At 35.7% G+C, this 22,482-nt stretch overlaps 1 long non-coding RNA gene across 2 annotated transcripts in view; it reads left to right on the top strand.

The window, feature by feature from the left end:
• The window catches only part of LOC125149696 (uncharacterized), a 298,529-nt gene that overhangs the window by 148,041 nt on the left and 128,006 nt on the right, over positions 1-22,482 (top strand). The gene's annotated exons all lie outside the window — the stretch shown is intronic.

The raw sequence follows: 22,482 nt of genomic DNA, 5'->3' as shown, positions 1-22,482 counted from the left end.
TCTGGTCTCCCAATTCTGTTTCATTGATTTATGTATCTACCTTTATGCCAATATCACATTGTCTTTATAGGGTAAAAAATACAAGAATAGTAAAAATTAAAACCAGATCAGTAAAATAGTATTTAGTAAGAGTTTGTTGTATGCAAAAAACACTGTGCAAACTGAGTCTTCAAATCCAAAACTGGTATGAAGATCAGAGCCTGATGTTACAGGATGGCTTATAAAATGAAAATGAGAAAGTTGTTTAACCTTTACAATGATTGGTTATTACAGTAGGGTTTTCCAGATGGCAACAGATTGGTTAAAGTGATTATCTTGCACCATTTAGGAAGAGGACTTGTTTTGTAATTATCAGAGCTATTTCCAAAAATAAACTAACCTAAGTCTCAGTTATGTTCATGAAATATGATAAGCTTAGTTTGCTTGTAGGGCTTACTTAATATTGTCTGCTTGGGGATTTTCAAGCCTGGCCTCCATTTTATTTTATTTTAACAATTGTAAGTTTTGAAACCAGATATGTAAATTCTCCACCTCTTCTTCTTCTTCCTCCTCCTCTATCCTCCTTCTCCTCCTTAATTTTTTGCAACACTTCAAGATGCTTTTCATTTGTCTTCTGTCCTTATGTTTTTTATTACCTCTTGTGACAACTCAGACATTTATTTTGTTTCTTGTATATGTGTCTTTTTCTCTGAACACCTCCAAGATTTTCTCTTCAGTGTATGTGGGTGTGGGTGTGGGTGTGTGTTGTTTGCTTTTCAACCAATATTTCCTGTGGTATTTTTTTCATCCCATTGCCTCTCCTTCTCATTCTGGGTCTTTAGTTATGACAATTTTGGGCCAATTTATTTGTTTATCAAAAATATTATATCTGTTTTCCTTTTTCCTTTTTTTTGGATACTTTTCACTGCTTTATCTTTGCATTTACTGATTCTTTCAAGTGCTATATACATTCAAGCCCATTAAAATTATTCTTCATCTCTTTTGCCATTTTTTAGTTTTACATTTTTAGCTGAAATTACTCATTTTATCATTCATGTTGTACATATTTTTGTTAGATCTTTTATTATATTATTATCATTTTAATGTTCCTCTTGGATAATTTCAACATTTGGGCTGCTTCTACTTTGATGAAGGTTCACATCTTTTTTTTTTTTAATTATCTCATAATTTGATTGCATAGAGGCATTACGTGGAAAAGAACTGGAAAGAACTAAGTAAATAATATTGTGTCTATACAAGTTCAGAGCTCTTTTGTTCACCTTGTTATAGAGGCTACTCACCCTGAGAAGAGGCTACTGAGTCGATCTAGTCTATTGTTGAGCTTGGTCTGGTCTTTGAGTTACTGTACGGTTGGCTTGATCTAGTCTCTGTTCTCTCATTAATTAGGTTCAATTCAACAAATAATTCAAATGATTTGAGGGTAGAATCTCAACCTTCCGTTTGGCAGGGGTTGGCATCTGAGTGCTTAGAGGTTTGTCTCCTATCATGTTCTCTACCTTTGGCATTCAGTTGACCCTGTGTACCCTGTACCTCAGGCTGTTCTCTAAACTCTGCCAACTCTTCTCAGCCCTGGGCTACCATGGGCTAGGTCTTAGTGTAAGTTAGAGAGTGCCTGGAGTGATTTTCTCTGTCCTCATGCTCTTCTCCCAGGCTCTGTTTAGTACCCTGGAGTACCTGCTATTTAGCGCATAGTGACAGAGGTGGTTCTCTCTTATCACCATCCCCCACTCCTCACAGATTGTTACTATCTTGTACTGATTCTAAATACCTGAAAGTTTACCTGAATATTGTGTACAACTCCTTCAACTTTCCTATATTTAAGTCATTTGCAATCATCTTTATAAGCATTTATCAGAATATTCTCTCTTCCCTCTAATTCCATAACTAGTTCCTTAATGTAATCTTTGCCTGCCAATAAATATATACATGTATTTACTTAATCATTCAAGTTTATTAAGTGCTTCTTCCATGTCAAGTTCATGTTAAATACTTTTGGTACATTGATACATAATATGCAATATCTAAACCTAGGAAATCTGTAGTCACATACTTGTAGAAAAAATATTTAGGTAAATACTTATATTATAGTTCATAAACGCATACCATAAAAACTCTCATTTTGGGGGATGCCTAGGTGGCATAGTTGGTTAAGCATCTGACTCTTGATTTCAGTTCAGGTCATGATCTCACTATGCATGAGATTGAGCCCCAGGTCGGGCTCTGCACTCACAGCATGGAGCCTGCTTGGGATTCTCTCTTTCCCTGTCCTTCTGCCCCTCCACTGTGCATGCTCTTGCTCTCTCAAAATAAATAAATAAACTTAAAAAAAAACCTATCATTTTGTATGTGCATGTCATTTTTACTGAACAAGTTCAAAGTGACTATAAAGTAGAATACTTAAAAAATTTTAAATTGATTTACTTATTTTGAGAGAGAGAAAGCATGAGCAGGGGAGGGGCAGAGAGAGGGAGAGAGAGAATCTCAAACAGGCTCTGTGCCATTAGCACGCTGCCTAACGTGGGGCTCAAATTCACACACCAAGAGGTCATGACTTGAGTCAAAATCAAGAGTGGAGCCCCTAACCCACTGGGCCACCCAGGCACCCCTAAAGTAGGATATTTTTAATAGAACACATACAGTGTTCCCTCCATACTCTTGCAACATCATTATTGTGTTCTGAATATAGTAGATAATTACGGAATAGATAAATACTTCTGAAGTCTGGTACAGCAGAACTCTCACGGTCCTGGAAGCTTTATGTTTTGAAAACCAGGTAATCTTCAATTATTGAATGCTTCTATCTACTAAAGGTTGCAACATATATTCAAAAGGTAGATGTTGCCGCTGTTACCTTTCAGTTGTATTGTAAATTGGCAGATTAATAACAGTAGCAAAATAAAAATTTTACACTTTCAAATCCAATTCTATATGTTAAAACAGGAAAACTGAGGTCTAATTTATGTTTATCCAGAGATATATATTTAATATTATATGTTTATCCAGGGATATATAAGAGTACTATTAAAATAATAAATATTAAAGTTTTCTTTATTTTGTATTTTAAGTGTTTATTCTACTAGGGCTATTCAAGAACAGAAATTAAATCAACAACTAAATCAATTAAATTAAGAATTACTGATATTACTACATTTTGTATAATGTATACTATACCAATATATAAATACCCTGGTACTACTTGCCACACCTCGTATATATGTAAGAAATGCCAAGACAATGTAAGACCATATATAAATTCTGTTAATCATGAAACAGTAATAATAAAAAATATAGGAAATAAGAATATAGATTAAAAATATGCTGTCTTAAAAGTTGGATATTTTATAATCATATTATTGTTCTCCAGAAACTCATTTATGATGCATAGAAGGTATCAGTCTCATGGATTCTTGGCATTACATGATTTTCCTATATTAGTTCATTATAGCTTGACATGATTTCCTAAAGTTGTCCTCTTGTGATCTTCAGCCTTCTTGACTCCCTAATTTTTACTTAATAATCTGACCTTTTCTACTTAGCCATCTTCCACTAAATAGTCAGTATTTTACTCTGAGATACAGAAAATGTCACCATATGCATACTGTTAAATGGCTGAATGTATAAAATAATACTGTCTCTATCTGCTATTATATATATGGCTTCATTCAGAGTATTATATTTGAAAAAAGAAAGGTTCCTGAAAGACTGTCAGTCATACTCTGAAATCATTCACATTTTCAAGCCCAGAACTAAAAACATGGTCAGTACTCAATATCTACTTTTGAAGGGGTATGGACAGAATGGACATAAAACCTTCCTTTCCTGGAGTAGAAGATAACTGCTCCATACATATTCAGTTTAAGAACCATTGTATCAGAATAGAAAAATTTTCATGCATTGTAAAATTCATTAGAGTGGAATTATTATCTCTATTGATGAATTAAAATCTACCACACTAGTGATCTGAAAATATGCCTAAGCCTAGAATAGTTTTTCCTTTTGCTATAGTAAGTTTACCCATTTATTTATTTTTTTGTTCAGCACCTTCTCACTCTTCAGACCAGTTTAAATGTCACCCTGAGATGATGCTTTTCCTGCATTTCCCAGGTAGTTGGCATGTTTCCACTGTGATTCCCAAATACTTTCTTCATCTATATATTATTAGCCATGTAATGTGCACGTTGTGTTGTGAGCCTGTTTTTTAATCTCCTCTATCATTTTTATATCTTTAATACCTTCAAATATGCCTAATAAAATAAAGTGATACAGAGAAGACACTTCATAATTTTTGCTGAATTACTGAACAGATACAAATGGAATAACTATTCAACAGGCTCTAATTCTTTTTATTGTGTAAGTTTCAAAAATTCAATTTTATTAGTTTGCTCCTGGGAGCTAACCCTGGACTATTAGACTATTAAGATTAACAACCTAATTTGAAAGATGTATCAAAACACAATTTGGTCATTGATAAAGAGAAAATTTCTGACACCATTTACATGAAAAAGAAAATTTCTTCTGACTAATGAGTAACTCATCCCACAAAGTCAATACAATATATATGTGCCTGGAAAGCTACAGTGAGAATTCAAGAAAGTCCTAATGGAAATTACTGTATCTTCAACATTTATTGGAATGAAAGTGTTTAACCTTTCTATCTCTGATATGTAAATATATGTGATATAAATACATATGTAAAATAAAATTCAGTATTGTTCCTATGCCAATGAGAAAGTATCTTTCTTTTGTTTTAGTTTGACACACACATTTATTGCCTTAGCAGTTTGTCTTTCTCTTCTTCTTTGCTTCTTTCCTTCCTAATTTTCTCCATGAATACTTATTGAGAAAACATAGCTATCAGGATCTCATTTCTATTCTTGTCATTCTACTCAGACAGGCTCAATAATGCAAAGAATAAAGCCTCTAGTGGGGCTTTTAAGGTGTCAATTTAAAAGACACATCTTCTGGGGTGCCTGGGTGGCTCAGTTGGTTAAGTGTCTTTAAATGTCTGACTCTTGATTTTGGCTCAAGTCATGATCCCACAGTTTGTGAGTTTGAGATTTGCGTTGGGCTCTGTGCTGGTAGCATGGAGCCTGCTTGGGATTCTCTGTCTCCCTCTCTCTTTGCCTTTCTTCCACTCACATTCTCTCTCTCAAAAATAAATAAATAAATATGTAAAAAAAATAAAAGTCACTTTTCCAATTTTTTTTTAAGAAAGAAAGAGCACCTTAGCAGGGGAGAGGGGCAGAGAAAGAGAGAGAGGGAGAATCTCAAGCAGGTTCCACACTCAGCATAGAGCCTGATGCAGGGCTCCTACCACCACCCTGGGATCCTGACCTGAGCTGAAATCACAAGTTGGACACTCAACCAAATGAGCCACCCAGGCACCCCTAAAAGTCACTTCTTCAGGTAAAATCATCCATTTTTTCATGAACAAGGTTATACCTCCAAGTATATGTTTTGAGGGGCTCAATAATAATCTATATTAGCACTTGCCACAAATGAATACTTTGTGAAAATTTTTATGTAAAATATCTGTTTCCTGCAATAGCATGTTTATTTTCTCTGATATGAACTCAGGAGTTTTGTTTTGTTTTGTTTGTTTATTTTTTATCATTTATATATTCTCAGGATCCAGTACAGGAATTTGATATCAGAAAGCTAATGTCGTACTATAAAGTGTCCTTAGTTTCCTGAGACTGCCATAATAGAGTACCACAAACTGTGTGGCTTAAAACATGATAAATTTATTCTTTTATAGTTTTGGAGCCTACAATTCTGAAATCAAAGTGTTGGTAGAGTCATGTTCCTTTTGAAACCTCCAAGGGAGGATCTGTCCTTGCCTCTTCCAGCTTCTATTAACACTAGGGATTCCATAGTATATGGCAGCATAATTGTAATCTTTGCCTTCATCTTCTCATGGTCATATTCTCCCTGTGTGTCTCCACATTGTTTTGCTTTTGTGCATATCTGTGTCCGTATTTCCTTCTTCTCATACAGACACCAGTCATATTGGATTAGGGGTCAAACCTCCCATATCACTTCCTATTAACTAATTACATCAACAACTCTATTTCCAAATAAAAGTCATATTCTGAGGTACTAAAACATGGAATTTCAGCATACCCTTTTGGAGATACAATTTACCCCTAACAGGTGTGTTTCTGAACTATCACTGTTCCTTTTCTTTCATGTGATGTCTACTTTACTTCCCAAGGTAAGACCACTCTGATAACTGCCATCATTCTCAATTAGGTCAAAGCCTAATGTTCTGTGCTTCTCCATAGAAAATACCACCACAGTGGGAAAGAAATCATTGGGATTAATTTCTTAATTCATTTGATCACTTTTATTCTCCCTATGAATGAAGGATCCATGTCCCTTTTGTAAACACAATTTCACAGGACTCAGAACAGTGTCCTAACTATACCATACTTTGAATTATCATGTGTTCAGTGAACAGTTCTTTTTTTAGAGGATGAATCCTCTTTAACTAACCTGAGTCACTTTCAAATGGTTTTCTAAAACCTAAACTGTGCTTCTTGCTTAGGGCCTATTGGTCTATTTCCACTTGTTACCCAATGAAGGCCAAACCCTGCTGAGGGCTATATGAGTATCAGCTGCTATTTTTAATGACAGCCTTCAACAATAGCTAAGAGCAGATTAGAGCCCAGAGCTCTTTGAATGCATGAAAGGTGGAGGAGAAAGTGTCAATTGATATTAGAAATTACAATCCTCATCACTCACCAGCTTTAACACCATTTCCAAAAGCATCACAGCTTCAAATGTTAGCAGAGTTTTAATACTCTTCCGTATACTTTGATATCAATGATGACAATAAGAGAGAAAAGCGAAAACCACAGAAAAGAAAAATAAAGGGTAAAAAGAATGTACTCTGTAGTTTCTTCATCAACCATACTACCCATATTTTCTGCAGAATGATTTTTACCCCAACAATATAATAAATATATCCTTCTCAATAAAGTCTCCTGGGAAACCTAATTTGCAAATAAACTAAGAATGTCAGTGAGTTAACACATTGTTTCCCTACGTTAATGGCTTTGGCATTAGAATGAAAGAGTATTACACAGTGCATTCTCTCTCCCTTCTCGCCCCTCCCCCCTTCTCTTTCTCTCTCACATTCTCAAAGAAAAACTGCCCTGTGGATATACAATGAATTGCTTCAGCTATATAGTATCTACTCTTTCTATTTAATAAATCCAACCACTGTTTAATGTTCCATACTTTTGAACAAAGAGAGATTAGGTCATTGTTCAAAATAACTGTAACAAACACATGGATATTCAATCACTTTATTTTTCCTGAAAACTGGAAATATTCATTCAGTTTCCTTAATGCCTTTAAATTGTAACCACCTTCCTTGACATTAACTCATTAGTTGCTCTTTTACCTGTGTGAAAACTAGTTGATTTAAAGAAACGTTGATGGATGTGAAATGGTACATTTGAAATAAAATTCACCTGTAGAGGAAAGATGAGTTTTTCCTTATGTCTGCTCTTTGCTCTCAAACTTAGAATCAAGACACTTATTTAGATAATGTAGGCATAAGTCTTAGGGCTTTGAGTTGAGCTGAATGAACTTTATTATGTTATTTTTCATTTGTAATTGGGTTTCTATTGTCTTGGTATTTTTTCTTTTAGTTTGAGCTTTTGAGTCTTGGAAGTGCTTTAAATTAAAGTCATATTTTAATTTAATTTAATTTTTTAAAAATTATTTTGAGAGAGAGAAAGCACACATGAGCAAGAGAGAGGAGACAAAGAAGATACCCCAGCAGGCTCCACGCTCAGTGCAGAGCCCAATGAGGGGCTCAATCTCACATCTGTGAGATCATGACCTGACCTAAAATCAAGAGTTACAACCAACTGTGCGCCCCCCCAGGCACCTCTAAATTAAAATGATAAATTGAGCATTACAAACATTTATATTTCACCTCCTGCACTATATGGAAGTATGCTTGCAAAAAAAGGGGGGAGAGGCTAAGTTAAATCCAGTAAGACATGACTCTTTCTTAAGATAATAATACTAAAATTATTTCTACTCATTCTACCTCTATTTTCCATAATGTTTCTAGTTTTTGGCTTAGTCCAGATTAGCTCCTAAGTCCTTTTTGGTCTGAGTTTTTATTCAACTCTCCTCATGCTGTTTGTTCAATGCTCTCCTAGACTTAAATTCTTCCCATTTCAGTCACTTTAAGGTTCATTACTTCGGGCTGCCTTCTAATTCTTCACCTCTTACCAGGTAGCAATAGCCATGTACACATAAGAATTCAGATTCCAGATTTGAAACAAAACTGCAACTTAAAAGGTGGTTTTATTTATACCATTTCATTCATTGTCAAATGGCTAGAATAGTTTATGAAAATGAAAATTAAGATTCAGGAAGATCAAATGATTAACTAGGTAGGTCAAATGACTAACCACAATAATAGAACTTCTAAATATAGGACTGGGTCTGGGACTAAGAATTTAGTATTTCTCAATCCAAACCCTTGTTTATTTTTTATTATATTATAGTTTTCTTACAACCAGATCATCACTGTGTATACTGCTAATATATTTATGGCTGGTGGGTGAAGATGATTTCAGGACATGAAAGGAGAAAAAAGAACTGATTTCCTATCACTGAGTCTAGGATAGCAGAGCTATCCTTACACTCTATTATACAATACTGGGTAATTTGATTACAAAATAGAAATGCAAATCAGGGGCATCTGGGTGGCTCAGTTGGTTAAGCATCCAGCTCCTGCTCAGATAATGATCTCATGGTTTGTGAGTTCGAGCCCCACGTCAGTCTCTGTGCTGACAGCTCAGAGCCTGGAACCTGCTTCAGATTCTGTGTCTCCCTCTATCTCTGTTCCTCCCCCACTCGCACTCTGTCTCTCAAAAAAACAAACATTAAAAAAAATAAACATCTCATTTAAAAAAAAGAAATACAGATCAGAAAACTGACTAGAAAAGAAGACAATGACTGGTTTCGTAAAAAGAAATACTTGGAAAGACGTGGAAGTGATGATGAAAAAAAAATTGTAAAATTTCCCTCTCTTACCTTTCTGAAATTTGGAGAGGCTCTACATGTTTTCACCAATGCATTTTTTTCTTTTTTTCTTTTGTTTTGTTTTGAGAATGAAGAATGTATGTGAATGAGAAAACTCATTTGGCCATGTGGACCAAAGATTTCCACAGGTGGACAAAGTAACCTAATTACTTTTGGCTCAAAAAGGCAATTACCTATTGGGAGACCTTAAATGGAAGAACTTCTTTCATGCTCATTCCTTGCACGCCAGTGGGCAACACATGTAAAATCAGGGACATGTCCCATGGCACAACAACAAGCAACAAAAAATATTTGCCAGATTCCCGTAACAGCCATTGTATTCATGTCAGTTACATGTGTGCATGCACATACACACACATTTGATTACATTTTCTAATTTAATTCTTTATCCATAGTGTCCATAAGACTTATGTAATACTCTCCTTCCCACATGGATTAATGTGATGGATATTCCCCAGTATAATATGTACGAACAAATGGGATATTTATAAGATTCTCATTCAGAGTTCTCTGTGCCTGCTTCAAGAGGGACAGAGGTTACACTGGCAATTTCATGTAGATATTCCCAAAGGAAAGAAACATTGAGGGCATTCAGATATCCTTGCCCCTCGTGTTCTTTTTTCTGCCCTCATCTTTGGCCTCAATGAAAGTGAGAAATGGCTTTTTTATTCCTCAGAAAAGGTTGCCTTGATATTGAAGAGAAATCAACTTACAGAACTTAGAGAAGAGTTTGTTGTGCCCTACATGAATGAACTAAAATCTACTTTTAGAATCATTTTCTCCATGATACTGTTTCTGATTTCAATAGCCTAAAAATAAAACCTTTCTTGTGAATATGACTCATTTGGAGCCAATGTTCTAAAGACATATGAATGTGAGTGCCATTGAATAATTTAATGCGAATGTGCAAAGCAAATAGAGCAGTTAGAGTCCTTGCCAGTGGAGTGGAGAAAAACTGAACACACGATGCTTAATCGGCACAAGTAAACTGTCCTACTCAAACACGTACAGAAAGAATCAGACGATTAGCCAGCGGCTGCTTTTTATATATAGCAAACAAACCCAATTACATGGGGAGGAATATTCGAGCACGGCATAAAAAGTTATCAGAGGGCCTGCAGAGATTCCCCCTGGAGCTTCCAAGCACAGATTCAGTAGCCAGTAATTTCTACTTTCTTAGATAATGTGCAAGGACCATGGTGCTGATTAGCCCTTAAATCACACTCTCTCAGGAAAAGTAAAGCCTCTAATTTCATTAATGGGCAGAGACATGTCCCTGGTTTCCTCTTTTTCACCTTCAACACTTTCCTGACAGTTGTTAAGACACAATGTGAGGATGTGTGTTTTTGTGTCTGTGTGTCCATCTGTGTAAGAAGCACGTTGAAGAGTTTGCTCTTCTGAGATATATACTAAGACTCTATTAAATTAGTAAGAAAACATTCTTCATTAATTTCAATTTGGAATCAGTCATTGAGTGAGTGATGGGGAAAATAGTATTTTGTTTTTTTTTCATTGTCATCCATAACTAACCTCTCAAACCCTGCTTATATATAAGTCCTCTGTGGCCTACATGGTAGAGGACAGAGGAAAAAGGAAAATAAAGTTAATTGTTGACATGTCTATCAATGTTATATTGATGGGAGCCTCTTGATAGAAGGTTCTTGCCTTGGTTGCCTATGAATAACCAAAAGCTATCATAATTACCACCATCTAGTAAATACTTGATAGAAACATGTTTTACTACTCCCAATTCAGGAAGAAGAAAAAGTGTTCAAACTATAGAAGTGAAGGAATAAATCAAAAGGAGAAAAGTTAACAATTTGGGTCAAAATTTTGTACATGAAAACTGTAAATAAAATAAAGAATAATGGGGACCCTGGGTGGCTCAGTCGGTTGAGCATCTGACTTAGGCTCAGGTCATGATCTTGCAGTTCATGGGTTCAGGCCCTGCATCAGGCTCTGTGCTGACAGCTCAGAGCCTGAAGCCTGCTTTGGATTCTGTGTCTCCCTCTCTCTCTGCCCCTTCCCTTCTCGTGCTTTGTCTGTCTCTCAAAAACAAATAAACATTAAAAAAGATAAAGAAAGAAAATAAAGAATAACCTAGGAGCAATAATTACAACAATAAGACAAATGTTTTATCATCTTAATATATAATGGATCCACAAAACTCATTAACATCTCAGTGATATGAATGAATAATCACAGGGGAGAAAAAATAAACATAAAAAATCCTCAGCCTCACTATCAATAGAGTGTCATTTGCATTTTTCAAGGTAGAGTTACCATCAATTGAGATATATCAAGTTAACATACCATCAACTGACATCCCACTAACATATGGGCAAATATAAGTAAAAACTGTGACAATTATATACAATTTGCAAAGAAATAACTATAGGTATTAGATATGGTATATAGCCACTAAACAATGTCAATTATCATGTATTAATATAAGAGATTATAATATTTAAAAAAAATTTAATGTTTATTTTTGAGACAGAGAGAGAGAGCGTGAGCAGGGGGAGGGGCAGAGAGAGAGGGAGATACAATCTGAAGCAGGCTCCAGGCTCTGAGCTGTCAGCAAAGAGCCCAATGCAGGGCCTGAACCCATGAACCACAAGATCATGGCCTGAGCCAAAGTGGGACGCTTAACTGACTGAGCCACCCGGGTGCCCTTTAATAACTATTTTGATAACTGTTTTCTCACTTATTTCCAACTGGCCTATAAATTCACAAATTTAACAGACATATTTATTTTCTAAGGGATTAAATTCTTCTCATGGACAGAGATTTGTCTTTCTCTGTCTCTTTTTCTGTCTCTCTCTCTCTATATATATGTAATTATAGATTTCATTATATATATAATCATTTATATGTATAAAACATATAAATAAAAATTATGTATAAAATAGCTTCACAGATACATCTGCCTTTCTTCCCTCACACTGAGCATGGTCCAGTTACCTGCATCTACAGAGAACATTACTGAGAACTTAGCTCAGGAAAAATAATAGAGTGAAAACATATATCAAGTCAGCCCTCTGGAGTTTTCATGGTCTATTTCTTTGCTGGAAGCAAAGATGGATAAAAGTATTTACCTCTTAAATGTTTACCTAATACTGTATGAAGCAGTGACCTTAAGTGGTCTTTACAGCTCATAGACCACACACACAAAATTATGAATGAGCAATTTTTATTCCCCTGAAACTAATGGTTCTGGCACTCTCTCCTCCTCTTCTCAGGGATTGCAAGTAATATTCTCTGGTCAAATTACTATAATTCATAGATGGCAGTGACCAGGTTTCTGAATTTAGGCTAAGCTGGGAGATGTAGAGAAGTAAATAGCAAAGATAAACGGTGAGAGCTTTATTAGAAAAGGTTGATTCAGTTGATTTGGGGCTCTAAACTTGACCTTGGGTAATCAATCAACTAGCAGATATTCAAATTTTCAGCCAGGGCCTCTTATGTGTGAGGATATAAACTCATACTCCTTTGGGTGCTAAGTAGTCAATGAGATGAAGTATGGCAGGTATTTCTCCTGAAGTCTTAGTAAGTGTTCCATAGACAGATAGCAGTAGTCAATCAACTGGTTTTTCTCCCCCCTCGTGTAGGAGTAGAGATAGGTCCACTGATGTCATAATGTCTGAGTTTTAAAAGAAGTAAGAAATTGAAAAAATATGTGTCAAATATCCATTAAAATAAACTTTGGAAATAAATTTATTTTTTAAAGTTTATTTATTTATTTATTTCTAGCATGTGAGTGAGTTGGGGAGGGGCAGAGAGAGAGGAGCGTGAGAGAATCTCAGGCAGGTTTCACACTGTCAGTGCAGAGCCAATGTGGGGCTCAAATTCATGAACTGCGAGATCGTGACCTGAGCCGGAGTTGGATGCTTAACTGATTGAGCCACCCGGGCGCCCTTAAATATGCATCAGTTAAATAAACCAGGTGTATTGGTAGAATTAGCCCATAGTTTTCCACTTTCAAATTTTGGGTAAGACACTGTGGTAGATATTTTGGAGAGACACAATGAAGTATAAGATTTAATTTGGGGGGCACCTGGGTGGCTCAGTTGGTTGAGCGTCCGACTCCAGCTCAGGTCATGATGTTATGGTTTGTGAGTTTGAGCCCCGCATTGAGCTCTGCACTGATAGCTCAGGGCTTGGAGCCTGCTTCAGATTCTGCGTCTCCATCTCTCTCTGCTCCATCCCTGCTCACACTCTGTCTCTCTCTCAAAGATTAAAAAAAATTTTTTTAATACTTAATTTTTGTAATAAAAATCTCTCCCCAGAGACAAAAAGGGCATACATAGAAAAATACCATAAAAAATACAGAACTCCTTTCTTTCTTCCTTCCTTTCCTTTCTTTCTTCTTTCCTGTCAAATTGGCATCAGTGGGGCCCACAGGAAGATAAGACCCTGATGCAATTAACCCCATTTCTAAACTGGTTGGTAGATTGTGGTTAATGGGAATCAAGTACCTCATTGTTGAATTTGGGAGTTACAAAAATGGAAAGGGGGACAATTAGAATGAACCCAGGATATTGGATTAGAATTAAAGATAATGGTGTAATGTCATGCTTTAAAAAATATATCCATATTCTTCTGTTTAAATATGGATATGAGGATAGGTTTACAAATAAGTATAGGGGTGTGTGTGTGTGTGTGTGTGTGTGTTTGTGTATGCTTATTTCCTAGCTCTCTTCACTGAAATCACTGGAAATAATTACATTTCAGTAGCAATGAGAACAATGAATGTTCAGATCTTGGTTTCCATATACCATTCCCAGTGAAAGAAACCAAGGGGAGGAGAGGGAAACTAAAAAATAAGCCTGGAAAATTTTGCTCAGTCAGAAAAAAACATGCTCAAAAAATAAAAGAGGTAAGTTAAAAGGAAGAAGAAGCTATCCTGAAGAGTGTATTACCAATTAAAGCAATTTGAGAATCTTCTTAATTTTTATTTTAAATAATAGGATGAAAAGGAATAAGTGGATTGAGAAATACTGTAGAGGGGTTCAACAACAAATGAGGCAAAGTAAAATAAATGATAATAGAACTTGAAGAAAGAGCAGAGGAACTCAGCCAAACAGAGCATCATAGAGAAAAAAAATAATGAAAAAAAATGAAGATAGCTGACTTATGAGACAACATGAAACAGATTAAGATTTGCACTACAGGAGTCCCAGAAGGAGGGGAGAGAGAGAGAGAGAGACAGAGAGAGAGAGAGAAAGAGAGAGAGAGAAATGAGTAGAAAACTTATTTGAAAAAATAATGGCTGAAAATGTTTCTAACCTGGGGAAAAAAACAGACATCCGGATCTAGGAAGCCCGAGAGTTCCAAATAACATGAATGTAAACAGGCCAATGCCAAAATACATTATAAATAGAATGTCAAAAGTTAAAGACAAAGAGATAGGAGAAAAGCAACTTGTTACATTTAAGGGAACTCCCATAAGACTATCAGTAGATTTTTCAGTGGAAACTTTGCAGGCCAGAAGGGAACAACATGATATATTCAAAGTGCTGAAATAAGGGGGTGAAAAAAAAGACAAAACTTCCAACCAAGTGTACCTTAACTGATAAAATTACCATTTAGAACTGAAGGAAAGATAAGGAGTTTTACAGACAAGCAAAAGATGAAATAATTCATTACCATTAAGCCAGCCTTACATGAAACATTAAAGAGTCTTCTTTAAGAAAAAGATAAAAGGTGGGGTACATGGGTGGCTCAGTCAGTTAAGTGTCTGACTTTGGCTCAGGTCATGATCTCACAGTTTGTGAGTTTGAGCCCCATGTCGGGTTCTGTGCTGATAGCTCAAAGCCTGGAGCCAGCTTTGGATTCTTTGTCTCCCTCTCTCTCTGCCCCTCCTCTGCTTGCACTCTGTTTGTCTGTCTCTCAAAAATAAATAACATTAAAAATGTATATAAAACTTGGCAGTTATAACAAGAAAACATATGAAAGTATTAAAGTCACTAGTAAAGGTAAATATATAATAAAGGTAATGAATTAATCACATAAATTATTATGAAGGTTAAAAGATGAAAGTAGTAAAAAATAACTGTAATTATACTAATTAGTTAAGAAATACACAGGATAAAAAGATGTAAAATGTGATATCAAAAAGGTCAAACATGGGAAGAGAATACAAATGTGGAAATTTTGAATAAATTCAAGTTGCTATCATTTAAAATAGACTGTTATAAATATATGTTGTTCTATGTAAGCCTCATGGCAACCACCAACCAAAATCTATAGGAGTTACTCAAAAGATAATGAGAAAGAGATTTAAACATGCTACAAAAGAAAGTCATGAACCATAAGGGAATAGAGCAATGGAAGAAGAAAGGAACAGAAGAACTACAAAACAGCGAGGAAACAGCAAAATGGTAATAAGTACATACTTATCAATAATGACATTAGGTAAAAAAATGATTTAGGTGTAAATAGAATAAGTTCTCCAATCAAAGTACATAGAGTGGCTAAATGGAAAATAATCAAGACCCATCTATAAGATTTGTACAATTTACATGAGACAAAATAGACTTTAAATCAAAGACTGTAATTTGAGACAAAGAAGGGTATTATATAATGATAAAAGTGACAATCGAACCAGAGGATATAAAATTTATAAATATTTATGCACCCAACATAGAAACCTCTAAATATAAAAACAAATATTAACATACCTAAAGGGAGAAACAGCAATACACTAATAGTAGGGGACTTTAATGTCCCACTTACATCAGTGGATAGATCATCCAGACAGAAAATCATTGAGGAAATTTTGGCCTTAAACTATACATTAGACCAGATGGACTTAAGATATATACAGAATCTTCCATCTAAAAGCAACAGAATACACATTCTTTTCAAGTGAACGTGGAACATTCTCCAGGAAAAGTTGCATGTTAGACTACAAAACAAGTCTTAACAAATTTAATAATACTGAAATGACATTAAGCATTTTTTTCCAAACACAAAGCTATGAAACTAGAAAACAATTATAAGAAGAAAACTGAAAAAATCACAAATGTTTGAAGTTAAACAACATGCTATGGAATAAATAATGAGCCAGTGAATGAATCAAAAGGGAAATCAAAAAGCACCTTGACAAATGAAAATAGAAACAAAGTATACCAAAACCTATGGGATGCACCAAAAGCAGTTCTAAGAGGGAAGTTCATAGGAATTATTGCCTACCTCAAGACATAAGAAAAAACCTCAAATAAACAGTCTAAATTTACACCTGAAGGAACTAGAAAAGTAGGAGTAAACAAAGCTTAAGATTAGTAGAAGTAAGGAAATAAAAATATCAGAGTGGAAATAAATGAAATAGTAAAAAGACATAGAAAAGATGAATAAAACCAAGAGCTTATTCTTCAAAAAGAAGAACAAAGTTGACAAACATTTAACTAGACACACCAAAAGAGAGAGAGAACTCAATTAAATAAACCAGAAATGAAAGAGGAGACTTTACAACTAAAACCACAGAAACACAAAGGATCATAACAGACTACTATGAAAAATTATACACTAAAAATTTTACAACCTAGAGGAAATGCACAAATTCCTAGAAACATACAACCTTCTAAGACTGAAGCATGAAAATATAGAAAATCTAAACAGACCAATTACTGGTAAGAATATTGAATCAGTAAGCAAAAAACTTCTAACAAACAAAAGTCAAGGACCAGATGGCTTCACTGGTGAATTCTACCAAATATTCAGAAAAGAATTAATACCAATCCTTTTCAAACTCTTTCAAAAAATATAAAGGGGGGGTATGCTGCCAAACTCATTTTACAAGGCCAGCATTACCCTGATGACAAAATCAGACAGGGGTGCCACGAGAAAAAAATCACAGACCAATATCCCTGATGAACATAGATGCAAAAATTCTCAATGAAACAAATTCAACAATACTTTAAAGACTCATTCATACACTGTGACCAAGTAGGACATATTCCAGAGATGCAAGGATGGTTCAACACCTGCAAATCAATTTCTGCATTAACAAAATGAAGAACAAAAATCATACGATCATCTCAATAGATGTAGCAAGAGCATTTAATCAAATCCAGCATCAATTCATTATCAAAACTCTCAACAAAGTGAGTATTAGTGAGAATGTAACTCAACATAGTCAAGGCCTTTCATGACAAGCCAACAGATAACATCATACTCAAGGAAAAAGACAAAGATACCTATTTTTTTTGTTGAATATTTTATTCAACATAACATTGAAAGTCCTAGCCACAGCAAATTGGCGAGTAAAAGATGCCCAAATTGGAAAAGAAGTAAAACTGTCAGTATTTACAGATGATGTGATATTATATATAGAAAATTGTTAACACTTCACCAAAAAATGTTAGAGTTAATAAATAAATTCAGTAAAGTTGCAGGATACAAAATCAATATGCAGATATTTGTTTTGTTTCTGTACACTAATAAAAAGTGATCAAAGAAAGAAAAGAACAATCCCAATTGCATCAAAAAGAAGGAACTACTAGGAATAAATTAAACCAAGGAGCTGAAATACCTCTACACTGAAAACTGCAAAAAGTTTACCTCTACACTGATAAAAAGAAATTGAAGAAGACACCAATAAATGGAAAGATATTTTGTGCTCATGGATTGGAAGAGTTAATATTGTTAAAATGTCACAGCACCCAAAGTGATCTATAGATTCATTGCAATATCTATCAAAATTCCAAAGGCATTTTTACACAGAGAGAACAAACAATCCTAAAATTTGTATAAACCCACAAACGACTAAATCAAATCTTGAGAATGAAGAACAAAGCAGGACTTATGATGCTCCTTGACGTCAAAATATATTACAAATCTATAGTAATGAAAATAGTATGGTATTGACAGAAAAACAGACACATAGATCAATAGAACAGAATAAGAACCCAGAAATAAACCCGCACATATATGGTCAATTAGTTTATGACAGTGGAGCCAAGAATGTACAATGGGGAAGTGACAGTCTCCTCAATAAATGGTGTTGTAAAAACTGAACAACCACATATGTAGGAATAAAACTGGACCACTATTTTGCAACATATACAAAAAGTAATTAAAAATGGATTGAAGATGAGTGTCAGACCTGAAAGCATAAAACTCAGAAGTCATAGGCAGTAAGCTTCTTGGCATTGGTCTTGGCAGTAATTTTTTGAATTTGACACCAATGGTAAAAGCCACAAAAGCAAAAATAAACAAGTGGGACAACATCAAACTAAAAAGTTTCTGTGTAGCAAAGGAAGCCATCAACAAAATTAAAGGCAACCCACTAAATGGGAGAAAATATTTTTAAATCATATATTTGATAAGGGGTTAATATCCAAAATATGCAATGAACTCATACAAATGAATATCAAAATGAACAATTTGATTAAAAAATGGGCAGAGGATCTGAGTGGCCATTTTTATAAGGAAGATATACAGATAGATAGCAGTTACATGAAGAGATGCTCAACATCACTAATCATCAGGGAAATGCAAATCAAAACCACAGCGAGATATCACCTTAAAACCTGTCAGAATGGCTATTATGAGAAAGACAAGAAATAACAAACTTTGGTGAAGATGTGGAGAAAAGGAAACTTTGTGTACTGTTGGTGGCAATGTAAATTGTTGCAGCTACTGTGGAAACAGTATGGAGGTTCTTTTAAAAATTAAAAATAGTGGGGCACCTGGGTGGCTCAGGTTCAGGCCACGATCTCACAGTTCATCGGTTTGAACCGCATGTCAGGTTCTGTGCTGATGGCTCAGAGCCTGGAGCCTGCTTCAGATCCTGTGTCTCCCTCTCTCTCTGCCCCTCCACCACTCGTGCTTTGTCTCTCTCTTTCTCTCAAAAATGAATAAACATTTAAAAATTTTTAATTAAAAACAGAGCTACCATATGATCCAGCAATTCCATTTCTGGGTGTTTATCCAAAGAAAATGAAAACATTAATGCAAAAGTACACATGCATTCCCATGTTCACTGTAGCATTATTTATGATAGTCAGATGTGGAAACAACCTAAGTGTCTATCCATGAATGGATAAAAAAAATGTGGCATACATGTGCGGCGGAATATTATTCGTCCATAAAAAAGAATGAAATCTTGCCATTTGCTACAACATAGATGAAACTTGGGGATACTATTGCTGAGTGAAATAAGCCAGAGGAAGACAAATACCATACGATCTTACTTATATGTGGAATCTAGTAAGAACAACAAAAACCAAGCTCATAGATATAGAAAACGGATTGGTGGTTGCTAGAGTTGGGGAGTAGGGCATGAGCAAAATAGATGAAAGAAGTCAAGAGGATCAAATGTTCATTATATAATAAATAAGCCATCAGTATGTAATGCACAGCATGGCAACTATATTACTGTATTGTATATTTGAAGGTTGCTGAGAGAATAGATCTTTTTTTTTTTAATTTTTTTTCAACGTTTATTTATTTTTGGGACAGAGAGAGACAGAGCACGAACGGGGGAGGGGCAGAGAGAGAGGGAGACACAGAATCGGAAACAGGCTCCAGACTCTGAGCCATCAGCCCAGAGCCTGACGCGGGGCTCGAACTCATGGACCGCGAGATCGTGACCTGGCTGAAGTCGGACGCTCAACCGACTGCACCACCCAGGCGCCCCGAGAATAGATCTTAAAAATTGTCATCAGAAGGAAAGAAATTCTTGACAGATGTTAACTAGACTTATTGTGGTGATCATTTGGCAATATATACAAATAGCAAATTATTATGGTGTACATCTAAAACTAATATATACCAAATATACCTCAATTTAAAACATTTATTTCATAAGTAATCAGAGATATGAAAATCTGATGAAGTACATCACTTCTGTAATACTGATGCCAAAATCATAATATAAGTCTAATTGTGAGGAAACATCATGTACATAATGCCATTAATAGCACCTTTTTCTTTTTCCCCATCTTCAAATTCTCTTATACAGTAGTTTAAATGTCTCTTTCTGTTGCCCTTATTACTTTCTCCTAACATACTCTTCTAAGACTAGCTCCTCCTAGCCAATGTTTTTATCATCCATCATCATGACTTTGATTTCCACATTTGATTCACTAGCTCACAGATTCAGACCCACATGTCTAACTTTCTACTGGGCAGTTTCTCCTGGACATCTAATGGAGGGTTGAAGGCCATTTCTCTCTGTCTCTTTTTTTAAGTTTATTAATTTATTTTGAGAGAAAGAGCATGAGCAGGGAAAGGGAGAGAGAGGGAGAGAGGGAGAGAGGGAGAGAGGGAGAGAGGGAGAGAGGGAGAGAGAGAGAGACAGAGACAGAGAGAGAGAGAGAGAGAGAGAGAGAGAGAGAATGAATCCCAAGCAGCCTAGTGCAGAGCAAACTCACAAAACCACAAGATCATGACCTGAGCTGAAATCAAGAGTCAGTTCCTCAAACTGACTGAGCCACCCAGGCACCCCAGGCCATTTGTCTTTTATTTTGTCTCATAGGCTGTATGTCCTCCTGCCTTCCCTATTTTAGGATATGGTGCTACTCTGTCAGTTGCCTAAGCCTGAAACCTCATCCACCTTGGAACTCCCACACTGTTATAACCACAATGCAACCAATCACCATGTCTTCTACATTTTCCTTAATACCTATTGTAACTACCAGCTCAAGTGGATTCCTTCAAAACCTCAAATCCATTCTCCCTGCTTAGAGTTTTGCACCTCTCTGATCCATTTTCTACCCTATAACCAAGGTGACATTTCTCAAAGGCAATTTCCCCAGTAACTACCCCCATATACTTAAAGTACAAAGTTAAACTTAATAATTGATGCTATAAGACTTACCTAACACTCCTATCAACCCCACATAATATGTTCCACCCTATTCCCTTTATGCTGTGGTTTTTCACAAGCTGATCTTTACCTCCTCTTACCCCTCCCCGCCCCGGCCAACCTTTCTTTCCTAACTCTAGTATCACTTTTACTAGAGATCTTTCCCTAATTCTCTAAAGCTAGATCAGGTTTCTCTTCTATAAATTTATCTGTCTCAGTAGACTGCCTTTCTTAAGGTTTTCTAATTCTTCTGACTATATCAGTGATAAAATTTATAGTCAATAGAAGTTTGGCTTGGACATTTAATAATATCTGTATTTTTTAAAGGCGTGGCTCAGGAACAAGCCATTTACAGGGGAAGCAGCAGTCACTGAAGGACACAAAGTATACTTGGACAGGGTTAACACCCTGGATTGAGGGCTGATTCCTAAGGCAAATAGCACTTACTCCACATCAATGTCCAAATAATATACAACTTAATGTTTTAAGAACAATTTGGAAAAAAATATTTTCATGTCTGTATGAATGACTTTTATGCATCTTTAGAGTCAGATAATTCCCTGAACTCCATGGTAAAATAGAAAAGCTTTCTCATTTTCAGCAAACAGAAAGCACACATGAGATGATACAATTTTTAAATTTCTATAAATGTTGCTTTCTCTAAGGGACTGGTCCAGCCTTTCTGATCACACCTTGAGTCAATAGTATCTTAGCATGTAGATTTTAATCATAGCCTATTCTGTATTGTTACATATTACATGTATCATTCACTGGACATGTTACCCCCATGTCATTCTCAGGTCTGTTATCCTGAAAACTCCAACTAACTCAAGTGTCAAGTTGAAAGGTCAAATCCCTGTGCTTGACTCTGATTTGTCCCTCATTCCAATTACTTCTCAGTACATTTCAACATAGTATATATTCTATAATGAAAATTAATAAATAATAACAGGTGTATTTGTCGCTATCTTCTACATGATTGTGGGCTCATGAAAGGCAAAAATTTCAAATTCATCCTTGCACCCATTGGTTGCCAGTAATTGCCTGGCATATGGACACCAATTTTATTTAAAAAAATTTTTTTTCAACGTTTATTTATTTTTTGGGACAGAGAGAGACAGAGCATGAACGGGGGAGGGGCAGAGAGAGAGGGAGACACAGAATCGGAAACAGGCTCCAGGCTCTGAGCCACCAGCCCAGAGCCTGACGCGGGGCTCGAACTCACGGACCGAGAGATCGTGACCTGGCTGAAGTCGGTTGCTTAACCGACTGCGCCACCCAGGCGCCCCTGGACAGCAATTTTAAAGTGTTTATCAAATTAAGGAGTGCCTGAGTGGCTCAGGCAGTTGAGCATTGGACTTTGGCTCAGGTCACGATCTCTGGGTTCCTGAGTTTGAGCCCCGCATTGGGCTTTGTGCTGACAGCTAAGAGCCTGGAACTTACTTCAGATTCTGTCTCCCTCTCTCTCAGCCCCTCCCCCACTCATGCTCTGTTTCTCTTTCAAAAATAAACATTAAAAAAAAAAAAAGAAAAAGTGTTTATCAAATTCAAGTTGAACTAAAATCTTATTTGAGTGTATCCAGTGATACACTACC

The sequence above is a fragment of the Prionailurus viverrinus genome, chromosome D3, assembly GCF_022837055.1.
Source record: "Prionailurus viverrinus isolate Anna chromosome D3, UM_Priviv_1.0, whole genome shotgun sequence".
NCBI classification, from domain to species: domain Eukaryota; kingdom Metazoa; phylum Chordata; class Mammalia; order Carnivora; family Felidae; genus Prionailurus; species Prionailurus viverrinus.
This window is presented reverse-complemented; position numbering and strand designations above follow the sequence as displayed.